This window comes from Vicugna pacos, chromosome 33 (genome assembly GCF_048564905.1).
Source record: "Vicugna pacos chromosome 33, VicPac4, whole genome shotgun sequence".
Classification (NCBI taxonomy): Eukaryota; Metazoa; Chordata; class Mammalia; order Artiodactyla; family Camelidae; genus Vicugna; species Vicugna pacos.
The window spans coordinates 2,879,490-2,893,302 of record NC_133019.1 but is presented as its reverse complement, the minus strand read 5'-3'; the positions used below and the strand labels follow the sequence as shown (position 1 = coordinate 2,893,302).

The window sequence follows — 13,813 nt, the reverse complement described above, 5'->3', positions numbered from 1 at the left end:
AGAATTAATTATATATCCACAGTCTAGCAATAAACAATCAGATATTGACATTGAAGAAACAACAGCATTTACAATAGCATCAAAAATATGAAATACTTCAAAATAATAAAAGATGTAGGAATCCTGTACACTGGAACTACAGAACATTGCTGTGAGAAAGTAAAGAAGAATTTTTTTAAAAAAAAGAAGAGATATACTATGTTCATGAATCAAAAATTCAAACTTTTTAAAAAAATTTGAACTTTTAAAGATGTCAGTTCTTTCTCCTTTGATCTATAGAGTCAATGTAATCCATTGAAAATCCTAGTAGCCTTGTTTAGAAATTGACAAACTGATTCTAAAGTTTATGGAAATGTCAAAGACCTAAAATCGCCTTTGAAAAAGAAAAAGCAAAGTTTAGGACTTATACTGCATGAAATCAAGACTTGTTATAAAGCCACAGTAATCAACACAGTGTAGTGTTGGCATGAAGATAGAAATTTAGATTAATGGAACAGAAAGGAGGGTTCAGAAATGGTTCTATGAGTACATTTCCAATTGATATATGACAAAAGGGCCAGGGTATTTCAATGGTGAAAAGTTAATCTTTTCAACCAATGGTGCTGAAATAGTCATCTGTGGTGGACAAAATTCTAAAACTGTCTCCCCCAGATGCAGCATCTGATTATTCAAACAGCAATGTGAGTTATGTTAGAAGGAAGTATGGTCTTGTTATTGTCTTCATTTGGAGACTAATCATGCTTTGAAGAGATGTGTGAGTGTCAAGGTGACAAGGGGCGGACTTGTGATGCTTCATGTTATGTGTTCACTTGGCTGGGCCGTGGTGCTCAAATGTCTGGTCAAACATTATGCTGGATGTTTCTGTGGGTGTGTTTTGGGATGAGATTTGCATTTGAATTAGTGGGCTCTCAGTAAAAACGGTTGTCCTTCATAATGTGGATGGATCTCATCCTATTAGTTGAAGTCCTGATGTTTTGGACTGAATGCTTGTGTTCTCCCCAAAATACACATGTGGAGGCCCTAACTTCCAATGTGATGGTCCTAGAGGTGGGGCCATTGGTAGGTAGTTAGATTTGGATTATCCCATGATGAGATTTAGAAGAGGAGAAAGAGACATGAGAGTTTTCTTTCTTCCATAAGTGAGGATCAAGCAAGTATATAGTCATCTACAAGCCAGGAAGAGAGCCTTCCCCTGGAGCCCCACCATGCTAGCACCTCAGACTTCTAGCCTCCAGAACTGTGAGAAATAAAGATTCATTTTTTAAGGCACCCCCATCTATAGTATTTTATTATAGCAGCAGAGCAGACTAGGACACCTGACTAGAACAAAAGACTGACTTTCCTGAGCAACAAGGAATTCTACCAGCAGATGGCCTCTGGACTTGAACTACAGCATCAGCTCTTGGGTGGGTCTCCAGCTTGCCAACCTACCCTGAAGATATTGGACTTACCAACCTCCATGATCATGTGTGCCAACTCCTTAAAATAAATCTCTCTGTATATACACATCCTATTGACTCTGCGTCTCTGGAGAACTCTGACTAATGCAATCACTTTGAAGAACAGTTGTGGTGCTTTCTTAGAAAGTTAAACATTCACCTTTCACAAGACTCAGGCGTTCCGTTTACCTAAGAGAAATAAAGCATGTGTTCATACAAGGACTTGTTCATGGAGGCTGAGAGCATCTTTATTACTAATAGCTCCAAAACGGGACACTTCAAAATGTTCCTCAATAGCTGAATTAATAAACTGTGGCATATCCATATAATGGAGTCACACTTAGCAATAAGGAAGAAATATTGATATACACAATATGATAAATCTCCAGTAATTGTGCTGAGTTAAAGAAGCTAGTAAAAAACAGTATTTATTTTATGATTTCTTTTATTAAAAACTCTAGAAAATGCAAACTTATCTTTGGGTCAGAAAGTAGTTCAGTGGTTGCCTGGAGAGGGGAGTGAGGATGGAGTTTCTAAAGGAGCATGAGGAAGCTTTTGGAAGTGATGGATATGTTCATTATCTTGATTGTGGCAATGATTTCAACAAGCATTTGTCAAGGGTTGCTGTCCATCAGCCAGATAAGATGAGAATCAGCAAAAATGGATCAAGATGAAAGGAAGGATAAGAGAATGCGGATAAGAAAGGGATGGAGGCAAGGAAAGAGAGAAGGAAGGAAGGAATGAAGGAAGGAAGGAAGGAAAGAAGGAAGGAAGGAGGGAGGGAGTTAGCCAGATCACATCCTCAAGGATTTTAAATAATAATTTAAACATAAGAAAGTGCACTTCTGGTAGGGCTAGGGGCAGTGGGCAGAGATATACAGTCTGAAGGCCCAGGGTCTAGGTGGATGTGGCTGACTGGGGACTGGTTGGTTGTGGATCTCAGTTTCCTACACGCTTGCACAGCAGTTCATCTCCTTCAGGGTCCACGTCTGAAGGACAGTTGGGGAAATTCACTCTAATCATGTGTAGAGTCAGGAATGACCTCTAACACTGGGAGATGATGGAGAAAGTGGGAGGCTACAAGGGGAGTTCGGTCAGTCTTCCTTGGAATGTCCTTGGAGATGCTGAATGATACCTTAGGAGAAAAACTTTGTGGACACTGAGATCATAGAATAATGACCACGCATTCCAGATGCCTACCCACAATGAGTATTCCCAGTGACCCGAGGAGAAATGACTCACATTGGGACAACACAGAGAGAACATCTCAGTTACAGCATTTTATGACTATGACCACTTATAAATGTATTTAACTTATTGGAAATAGAACAGTATGGCTCCCCAAAAGATAATTCTTTGCTTTCAAAAACATGAATTTGCTTTTTTTCCCCTCAAGATGCCAAAGAGGTACATTCTGAGTCATGGACTTAAGGCAGGATGTTGTGGACTAAATGTGTGTTGAGGCCCTATCTTCCAATTTAGAGGTGGGGTCTTAGGGAGGTAATTAGGTCACGGGGTGGGGCCCTCATGCTGGGATTAGTGCCCTTATAAGAACCAAGGAGAGAGTTCTCCCCAGGAACTGAATCCGTCTGCTCCTTGATCCAGGACTTCCAGCCTCCAGAATTGTGAGCGATAAGTGTCTGCTATTTAAGTCCCCACTCCACCCCGCCTATGACATTTCGTTCCTGCAGCCCAGCAGACTAAGACATAGGACTGCTGCAATTAATTCATTAACAATGCAACTGGAATCTCTGTAAACATCACAGCTCAACCCGGCTGCCCAGAAGACAGAATGACAGAAGATAAGTGTTCGAGCTCTGACTCTCCAGCTAACGTGTGACTTCAGGCGAGGCTTCACTCTTGTGACTAAGTGTTCTCAGCTATAAAATGCGGGGTTGCATTTCCATGCCTTGGCCCCTCTGGCTCCTAGGGAATGGTCAGACTTCCCTTCTTTTCGTTGTTGGTTGAGTTGCCATGAGCTCTATTTCTTCTCAGCCTAAAGAGGGGACAGATAGACAGGATAGCTCCAGGTCTCTGTTTCCAGAGAGTTCTCATCTATCTGCACGTTTTATGTGATTTCTTCCCTTGAAGAACAAATTTTCTTGATGTCGTGGCTGATTGAAACAGCCTGGGCTTTGGAGCAGTAATGAGTGATTAACGTGTGACGCGCCCTAGGGCGAGTTCAGCTGCCAGATGACTAGTTTTCAGTTCTTGAAGTGCTACCCTATTAGGGCTCATTCAACAACACCTGTCACCTCCGCGGCAATTTAGAGCTGTTTGTGGAGAGGTGTGCCAGAAACAGGTGTTGAGGCCTCCCCTGTCGTCACAGGTAGGTGGGCAAGACCAGTTAGGCAGTGCCAGGTCATTTGTGTGTGTGGTGATTCCAGCTCCCCTTCGAACAGCTGTCCAGGGGAAGGAGAGATGGACACTAGAGGGGTCTGGCTGTCTGGGTGAGTGGAGGAAGGTGGGGCGTTTCATGGAATTTCACAGTCCCCTTGGCAGGCTCGCCCAGAGCCATCAGGCTGATCTCATCCATGTTGATGTTGTTTCTCTCAGCAAGCAGTAGCCTCAGCTTTCCGTGGCTTGCGGTTTCTGTGAGCTGGGAATGAATTCCTTGACTCTGAGTGAAGGTGTCCAACTGGAAACAGAAAAAAAAAAATTTAGTCCACAAAGGCATTTTGTCATCAGGGAGTGCCCCAAATTTGGAAGAGTCCGATGGTTAAAGGTCATTTTGGAAACCAGCATGGAGCCAGAGGTGTGATTAGTTAGCCACTCAGGCATTCTTGTAAGCAGCATTTATTAAGCATTTGCTGTGTACTGGGCCCTTTGCTAGGTGTGTCAGATACCGGATGAACAAACACGGTTCTTCTTTTCAAGAGAGTCACGTGCTAGCAAGAGAGGTGAAAGCATGAACTGTCAGATGTAATCACATGAAATTGCAGACATTCGACCACTTTGGCCTATTAAAAACCAGCAATTTCTAGGATTTTGGGGTTAACAGATAGACACTACTATATATAAAATAGATAAACAACAAGGACCTCCTGTAGAGCACAGGGAGCTATATTCGATTTCTTGTAATGAGGGAAAAGAATCTGAAAATTGTGTGTGTGTGTATAACTGAATCGCTTCGCTGTACACCTGAAAGTAACACTGTACATCAAATGCATTTCAATAAAAAATAAAAGTAAAAAGAACCCCAGAGATGTCATATGGTTCAATCACATGCTATCATGTCTTGTGTATAACATGCTATGGGCACAGAGAGGAGGGCGTGATTAATTAAAATGCCTGATCGTGGTCAAAAAGCTTTACTGAGGAGATAACATTTAACCTTGGCCTGAAAGGGGAACAAGATTTTGACAACTTTGCACAAGGCGAGGAGATGCTGTGAAAGCTTACCGAGCCTCTGCCACGTGCAGGATGGCGTCGCGGGCGGGGGAGACGGTGTTCCGCCTGCTCGGCTGAGAGTCTGTCTTCCTGAGATTTACATTCCAAAGAGGGCGGCAGATCCTAAGAATAAACACCCAATTAATTTTTCAGCTTCAGTTCTGATGGGTGCTCGGAAGAAGCGAGTGTGCTGAGAGAGAGTAATGGGGGTCTGGCCCGCCCTGTGTGCCCCGAGGTAAGACAGGATGGGCCCTGGGAGCTGTGGGCGGAGGGGAGCGTTCAGGACAGAAGACTCGCACATGAGAGGGCCCCCAGCAGCCGAGGCAGCAGCATGTCACTCCCCTTAGATTTTAATGCCCCATAGAGTCTGCTTCTCTCTGATAAGGTCCATTTCAGGGTCTCTGGGACTTGGTCATTACACAGCGGGAGATCTGGGCTGTGAGGTTAGGGTGACTGGGGTGGAGGTGTTTAAGCTAGGTGCTATCTGCGTGGAAGCAAAATTAATTACTAAAATAAAAATTGAATGAAAATAAAAGCAAAGCCAATAAGGAGATTGATTCATTTTTTTCCCCAATTGTTCTAGAGTTTTCAGCCTCCTCTTCGGATTCCTGCTGCTTCTCCTCGGGCCTGAGAAGAAGGAGGTTATGGCTTGTCGGGAGGTTTCACCTGAAAGCGTGTCGGGGTGGCCCACTGGCGCGGGGCACCAGCAGCTTCCAGCACCTCCCGTGTGGACACGTGTGACCGTCCGGAAGGCTCAGCCCCTGCCACAGGCTTAACCAAGGACTCCAGACGGATGGAGAGCCCCAGGGTCCGACCACCACGGACACAGCCGGGACTGGCCTGGGCTGCTGGCCGAGGTGAGGGCAGGGGCGGGGGGGTGGGTACTGGAGGCGGGAGCTGTGGCCACCTGAGAGTCCCTGTGCGACTTCCCGCCCTTCTTCACTTTGTCTCCTCCATGCTGGGCATTGTTGTCCATTCAACACTCCCTGGAGCCTCTCTCTGCAGCATAATTCTGTACGTGTAATGAACTTTTCTTCATTTAAGTAAATAAATGTTTGAAAAAGCCCATGTTTACAGTTATGAATACAACGTTTTAAAATGGAGGCTGTTGTTTAAGCTTGTGCTGTCATAGGTGTTGGTCAAAATTTCTCATCTGCAGCTTTAGCCCTTGGTGGACGTCATCGGGCACCCCGCCCAGGGGCAGAGCCACCTCAGACCGATTAGCCAGGTCAGACTGCTCCTGCCAGAAAAAGCCTGCCTTCACTGTGAGCCCTGGATCAGGCTTCCGGGCCTCTCGTGACAGTGTCTCAGGTCAGAACCCTGACTCTCATGTCGGCATAAGTAGCCTTCGTCCGACCTTGTCGCCTGGTCAGTGAGGCGTCTCCACCTCCGGCATTTCCTGAGGACATGTCGCTCTGACCTGGTCGGGGGCGCCCCGGAAGGAGAGGTGGGTTCTAGAACCACCTCTGTGCGGGGCCCTGGGCGGTTTCCCCCTGGTGAGCGACAGGGTGGGTGAGGGGTATGCTGGTTCTTTAATAAAAGGGGGAGAAGAAAGGCTGGGTATGTTCTTAGGCAGAAAAAAAAAGCACAAATTTAAGTTGAGCATCTGAAAATTAATTTCCTTAAAACTGTCGATGCCTGAATAGCCCCAAACATGTTCATGTTCCCCTTTTTAAGAATACTGATTGAAAAGCAACTCTTATTGGCAAACTTTCCCCTAGAGCCCTCAATTCATGCCGTGTTTAGAGCACAGCCGCTCATCTCACCCCCAAGTTCACTGAACCCACGTCTCTCCATCTAGAAGAGCGTCTGCTTAGAGGAGGGTGAGCGTCCGAGGTGAAGCCACCCCACGCCCCCCGGCTGCAGCCTCCTGAACCCCGCACGCAGACCGATGGACCAGCCTCGGGGAAGTCCTGTCGGGGAGCAGGTAGGGTTAACGGGCCTCTCTGTCTCCATGGCAACAAAACAAACGGTGTGTTTTATGGAGTCAGTTTTGCTATGGCTGAAAGAATTTCAACCTGCCCAACGCTGATTTTATAGGCCTAGAAACCAAAGCCAGAGAGATGGTGTGTGTCAGGGGGTCGACGTTCCCCAAACCTCATCTTTAGGAAATAGTGGAACTGGGCGATTCCCCAAACCAGGGCCACTGGGGTGAACGGAGGGCCGGCTGGCATCATGAAGATACAGCGAATGGGTTCACTGACCGCATCCTTGCACGTTTTCCTCTCCGCCCTGGGGTCTTTGGGAAAGTTGTGATTTCTTCATCTTGGAAGCCGGATGGTCACCCGGCTCCCTGGAATTTTCAGAGGAATCACCACTAGAGATGACGGGAAGGTATTTTTGGCTATGACCTTCCCCAGAATCAGTATTTCAGAATCTCTGTCACCTCCCAAGTGGCGCCTGGGTCCCCAGGATTTGTACTGGACTTGGGCTGGGCAGGATGAAACGAGTGCTTCAGACCGCAGGTGTTCCCAGCAGAGTTTCTTTGAAAACTTGAGCAAAGTTGGCCTCATCTCTGGGGCTTTCCTCATTTAATTCAGACTTGATGGCTTGTTCCCCACTTTGCACCTGCTGGAAATTCCAGAGGAGCAACAACAGCCCAGCCACGAGCAATCCCCAATTAAAGAGCCCGGTCAGCTGCACTTGACGCAGGTGCAGGACGGCCTTCTGTGATTCTGGGGGAAGGCAACCCAAATACCTGTGCTGACCGGGGCTCCAGAGACTCGGGGAAGCATGGTCCTGGAGCCTCTTGCTTGGACCTCATCAGCGCACAATCCCGCTGTCTGAAATGACCCTGAGATGCGTTTGCAGACGTCAGCGTAATGACGCATCCTAAGCTTAGTCTGTGGGGTGTGCAGATGAATCAAATCTCTAGAGCTGGAGAAAAGCAGAGAAATGAATTATTGGTGAATTTAGGAAGAATACAGAGCTCATCAGTATAATCAGAAAGCATTTTGGCACCCAAATTAGCCACCTCATCTCCTGAATCCATTGAGTAATAACTTCTCTTCATTTTAGAAGTGCCTGTAATAAACCCTTTAAAAATAAATTCAAGTAACTTTGCATAAATATAAGAATCCAAATGGATATGAAACTTAATTATTTAGAGTCTAAAAATATTAGAAAGAGTAGGGTTGCTAGAAATGGAGATAATATATGTACCACATAGGATTCTGGTGCAGATGAAATGTTGCAATGACCATGAAGCATTAGACACAGCTCTGATTTTGTCAAATTCAGCCTGTCATTTTATAGACAGAGGACCTGAGGCCTGGAGAAGCTGCCTTGTCTGCAGTCAGAGCCCTGAGCTGACACCCAACATAGAATCCTTTCCACCTCACGTGCCCCCAGTGCCCAGCAAGTGTAAATCAGCACATTTTGGCTCAACTCCTTAAGCCCTAGACGACACTGAGGGGGGTGAGATTTCTCAGACTCCTGGTACGTCTGTCACAAAAGTTGCTTGAGGGTTTGATTTCCTCCGCACCTTCTGCCTTTGTGTTGGTGAGAAGCTGCCTTCATGCCAGCCAGGGGCCTGATTAGAGAAGGAGCTGGCTTAGGGATATGAGACGTGCTTGACACACGTGTCAGGGTCCTTCTGGAAGGAGAATTGGGAAGAAGGCCTTATAAGAGGTGATGCTTTAAAAAAAATGTGGAGCCTTCTCTCTTTTACCCCAACTTTCCAGAAACTTTGCCTACAATGGATATTTATTTTGGCCTTTCTCAGAATCATTGATGCCCGTTTTATATTAGAATTAAGAGGAGCCAGCAAAGGGGAGAATATTGATTGTGAAAGTGTGGGGTTGACTGGCCAAGCCCATCCTGCTGGGATTTCCACCTGGGGCTCAGTAACTGACAGAAGCAGGTTAGATCACTCAACTCATATGCTATTACAACTTTGCGTAATAACACGTAAATCCTATAACGTCTCTTTACCCTAAAGCCATAAAACTCTGATTCTATAAATGCATTTTTTCGTAAACATAATTAGGATACCTTATTGCTAATAAATTCCCTCAAATTCACTCCCTTAAAATTGGTGTGTCTTTCTTCCTGTTAATGGATTTGACCATTTTCACAGCTTTAGATCCTTTCTACTCTAGTTTATATTTAGCAGCTAGGTAAAAAATTCCTTTATTCCTTTATGTTAGCTATTTCTTCTTTCTTTCTTTGTTCCCACAGTACTGTTCTAGATTTAAAAACATACATTTTGAGGGGATTGGAGAAGGAAGGCCGAAAAGTGTGCTTGTCCCACCAGACTTACCCAGTCGTGCGCATTTATTCTTCACAGTGTGGCATCCCGTCTTTTGAGATATATGTGTGTGCATTATGGTCTAGGTCTGTATCTGTACATGTGAAAGCTGTGATTTGTCAGCTTTTAAAAAAAAACAGATGGATAAATTGTGTGCATTCATGATTTTGCCCTACACATTTTTTTTTCCGGGTGTCAGCTAAGGCCACCCTGCCTCTTTTGCAACTGGGTACAACTAGTAGGGACTTCCTAACCCCACTGCCTGTGGACTTCCACAGTGATCCCCAGCGTTTCCCCAGCATCTCTCTGGATTTCTGGGGACTGAGCAGAGTGGAGTCTGTGCTCTAAGGCCTCTTCTGATCCTGCCACTCCCTTCCTTCCTGTAATGTCTCCATTTACAGCCCATAAAATGCTGCCTGTTCTGTTATCAAATGGACCAAAAACCTCCACTTAGAAAAATAAAAGTGAAGACCTTCTCGGGATGCATCTGTGTTGAAATGAGACCCTGACAGCAAGCACAGCTTCCTAGCAGTACTGCTGGCGTTGAGTCACGTGGGTAAGAGAAAACCGTTCCTACCGTTTACTGAAACAGTGCAGACTCACTGCAGCTCCTGCCAGACATGCTAGCTAGGCATCACAGAAAACCCCGAAGCCCCCAGGTGAAGGCGATGGTGAGAGGCAAATATTCTGAGGCAAAAGGCTGGATTAAACAAGGAATGGGCAGACCATGGAGGCGGCAAACTGGCCCCTTTCTCTCCTGTCCTGAGCTGACAGAAAGGTACGCTATCACCAGCTACAGGAGTTCCTCAGGGACTGTAAAGTAAAGAGATGACTTCAGGTAACTAGAAGTTAGTAGGATTTTCTAAGGCAGTTGAGAGATAGGAGCAAATTTAAGTGAGAAGCCAGAGCCCCCAACATTTTGAGGGGTGGTCTATATGGCGCCCGGGGCAGAGGCGGCAGCCAGCTCGAGGAGCAGGTCCTGAGCCCCACACCTGGTGATGCCCGCGGGTCGGCCCGGCGAGTTTACTGAGACACCCCAGCAGACCCCTGGAGAGATGGGCACACAGGGTCCCAGGTGGACAGGCTCGAGTTGTGAGAAGGTGAATCCTCCACCATGCATACCACGGGCACATCTCCGCAGCAGTTCTAAAAATGAGGCAGATACCACGTGTAGGCAAGGAGGGATCGCGTCAACACATCTGCAGCACGATCGGCCAGTCTGCACGTCCGTCTCGCATCCGCGTGCGTGTACAGACACGCGTCAGAAGCGGACGGGGACTGGGCGGGCTTGTCAAGTGGGACTTAAGCTGTACCTACTTTTTAAAAAATGTTTTAAAGTTTATATTGACAATTTAAACATAGGATTGCAAATCTTAAGGGGAAATTTTTCTCCAGGTTTTTAAGAAAGAAGGAATCACATTCAGTTGGTGGGATCCGAGCTTCACGCAGGAGGCTGGGTTCTCGCTAGGTCATGAAAGCAGGGAAGGGACCAGGAGGAGCCTGAGGGGGCGGGTGGAGATGAGGCCATTCTGGCCGGAGCTGTTAGGATGTGCTGAGCCAGCCAGGAACTCAATCCGTGAAGGAATATGGCAGCAACGTAGACTGAGGAGGACTTGGGTGCCAGATTTGGTCATTTTCACTATCTTCTGTGCAAAAGGAGAGTTGAGATTTTTGAGCAAGGTGGCAGCATTATCCTAGTTGCGGTGCATGAATGCTACTCTGGGTCCCGCGGGCTGCAGACCGAAGAAAAACTCTAAATGTGGGGAGCATATAGCTCAGTGGTAGAGCGCATGCTTAGCATGCACGAGGTCCTGGGTTCAGTCCCCAGTACAGTACCTCCATTAAAAATAAAAAATAATAAATAAATAAAATGAATTACCTCCCTCCCCTCCAAAAACCTCTTGAGTGGGAGCTAGTAAAAGGCTGATGCAGCAGTTTGGTACAAACCTCCTAAGGCCTTGCTCTCTGAGGTGCCAACAGGAATAAGGAAGGAGGGGAGACATTTGCAAAAGCCTCAGGTGATGCTCGGCCCCCGGTTGGAGGAAGAGAGTGACAGAATGGAGAAAGGACGCAGGGGACACAGCGCAGTCCAACCCTGCAGCTGCCTCTGGGAGGTGACGGCAGAGATGTTCCCCGAATATAATTACTGGGAGGTGGGGGGGACCTTTGACGGAGCAGTTCCAGGAGGCGGGGGTGTCAGGATGCAGAGCTGGGGGAGGAGGGTGCAGCCAGGGTGCAGTGGGCTGGCCGCGCTGTTTAGGAACTTGGTAGGAGTGGGAAGGAAACTGGAGGGAAAAGCTGTTAGAGGAATAGTCTTATTACTAAGAAAAGTCTCTCCTTTCTGAAAGACACTTGACCTCCAAGCCAACCCACCCTCCCAGTCTCCTTCTTACCTCACTGTCCACTCCATTGCTCCCAGAAAAAAAGCTCAGGCTGCAAGAGGCAGTTGGAGGGTTGGTGTGACGTTGCAAATTCTCCCAAACCTGACCCCCCAGCTTCCAGTCTGGTCCTCAGACAGTTCCCGGGCAAGATGGGACCGGAGATTGCTGAGGAGACCTGGAAGGCGGGGTGGAGGGGATGAGCTCTGCGTTCCCGGACTGCCTCCTTTCTCCTCCTGGGGACCCCCTCCCCTGCCTCCCCTGCCAAAAAAGTATCCTCAGTGCAGCTTCCAGTGAGTCAGCTGTTCAGAGCACAAAACGACTTCAGTGTTAGAAAGTACAATAAACTAGAGTAAAATAAAATAAAATGTTGGATTGAGAGTTTAGGGTGCGGGCATTCGGACTTAAGATTGATATCTCGAATTTCTTACGACATCCTTACAATATCCAAAGCTAGAATCCAGGCCCTGGGGAGCTAATCACAGTGACGAGAGGCACTTAGTTGCTCGTTCTGAACCGTGTTGAACAGTGCAGCAAGGTTGGAAAGCGTGACTTTTTCTTTTTGGAGCAGTGAAGCAGCTCCTTTGTTGTGAGTGGGTTGAGGGCTACAAAGTAGCTAGTCGAATTGTATGAGCAGGACTCATTTTAAAATAGCGTGACTGCCCTGAACCCAGGTCTAGTGGCATCGTAGGAAGAAGCAGAGGAATCATATTGTTAGCTTTTCTAAAGCAAGAGGCAGCTGCTGGCTCATGGAGTTTGAGACGGAACCAGAGCTGCCCACGTCGAGGGCCCTGTGGTGGGGCTGAGGGTGAAGGCTGATTTCACCACATCTCCTTCTTCAGCCACCTGCCTGCCAAAAACCGCAAAGAAAGGAGGCGAGTGAGAAACGACTGGGCACAGCCTCCTCTCCGGTCAGCGTTCGGGGAGAATGGGCGAGGACCGAGATCTCTCTGGATGCCTCTCTGTCCCTCCCTTAAGATTCAGGTCCTAAGAGCTCAGAGTTCCCTGTAGAGTGGATTTGTTTGGTTTTGTTTTTGTGCCAACAATAAGAAATACTGATGTACAAATTACACGAAGTGTGGGGCAGGGGGAGATTCCTCAGCTTTCCTCCCCGCCGGTCCTCCATCCTCTTGTCTCCGGCTGGAGCCCCCAGGGCTGAACCCAGCCGGAACCCAGCTGCCACGGGAGTGTAAGGGACACAGGCTGCAAGGGTCGCCCCGGGAGAGGGAGCAGGAATGCCGAGCTGGCAGACAGGCCCGGGACTGGCCCAAAGACGCACGGCGTCCTCATTTAAGCTCATTTAGCACCATTTAGCTAATTTGCATTTTCAGCCAGCTCTTACGGCTGCCCTTCTCTTCTCCACCCTAGGGCTCTCCCCTCCGCTGCCTCATTTGCCTTCTACTGCTGATCCTTTCAAGATTTCTTGGTTAACGAAGCAAAGCCCTTGTCTTCTGGGACGCAGGCTCATTTCTCAATTTCTGGGGAAAGCGCTTCGTGGGAAACTGAGGGATGGAGAGAGGATGCAGGTGAGCAGACGGGGGTGGGGGGGCGCCTCCCCCCAAGGAGCCGTGCTGGCGGTCGGCTCGGGTCAGGCTGACTCAGGAGGTGGACCCGGAGAAGCCGAGGGAGGAAGAGGGGTCAGCAAAGGAGGCTTCATCAAAACTGCAGAGAGAAGGAGCCTGTCTCCCTTCGGCCCGTCCTTCTGGGGAGCCCAGTGCCCCCCGCTGTCCCGTCAGCCCGCCTCCCTCAGCCCTCTCACACAGAAGCCCAAAGCCAAGCCCAGGCCGGACTGCAGACGAACACAAGCCAAACCTCTCCGTTCAGCACAGACGAGACCCTTGGAGCCTCACCATGAATTCAGTTCCTATTTCTCTCCCAGGGAAACTTGCCTCTAACGTTTCATCTCAAAGTAAGAAATTAAACGCCTTATACGCTGTTAAAGAAATGCTAGGTGTGGGGAGTCTGTTTCACCCCTGAAAGCGTAGGAGATGCTTGTCTGCGGGGCAGGTCAGCTGAGAGGGGGCGATGCTGACCGTCCCGGGAGCGGGAGGCGGGCAGGGTGGGGAAGTCCTGCTGTGAACCACGCACCCTGCTCTCTGGCCTCCTGGGTGTAAGTCAGAGGTCTCATGAGATCTAAGAACCAGTGGAGCAGGGTTTCTGCACAGCACGAGGGAATGAGGGCAGCAAAGCCTTGGTGAGACTTAGGTGAGGTGCAGCCGGCTAGAAACCGTGCTGCTCAGGGCGCCCAGCGCGTGGAGTTTATCCTGCAGACCAGAGTGGGCGCTGGAGCCAAGGAGGGCGGAGGGGGAAAACAGAGGAGCAGACTGATAAGGTTATATAAAGAAAAACAGCAGAGG

The 13,813-nt window shown here is 48.1% G+C and overlaps 1 long non-coding RNA gene across 1 annotated transcript; it reads left to right on the top strand.

Moving 5' to 3' along the window:
• Positions 1-9,583: 9,583 nt before the first annotated feature.
• LOC140691133 (uncharacterized) lies at positions 9,584-13,291 on the top strand. The gene is made up of 3 exons (XR_012066627.1): positions 9,584-9,634; positions 12,825-12,982; positions 13,207-13,291. It is a non-coding gene; the product is annotated as an uncharacterized lncRNA (long non-coding RNA).
• Positions 13,292-13,813: the final 522 nt, after the last annotated feature.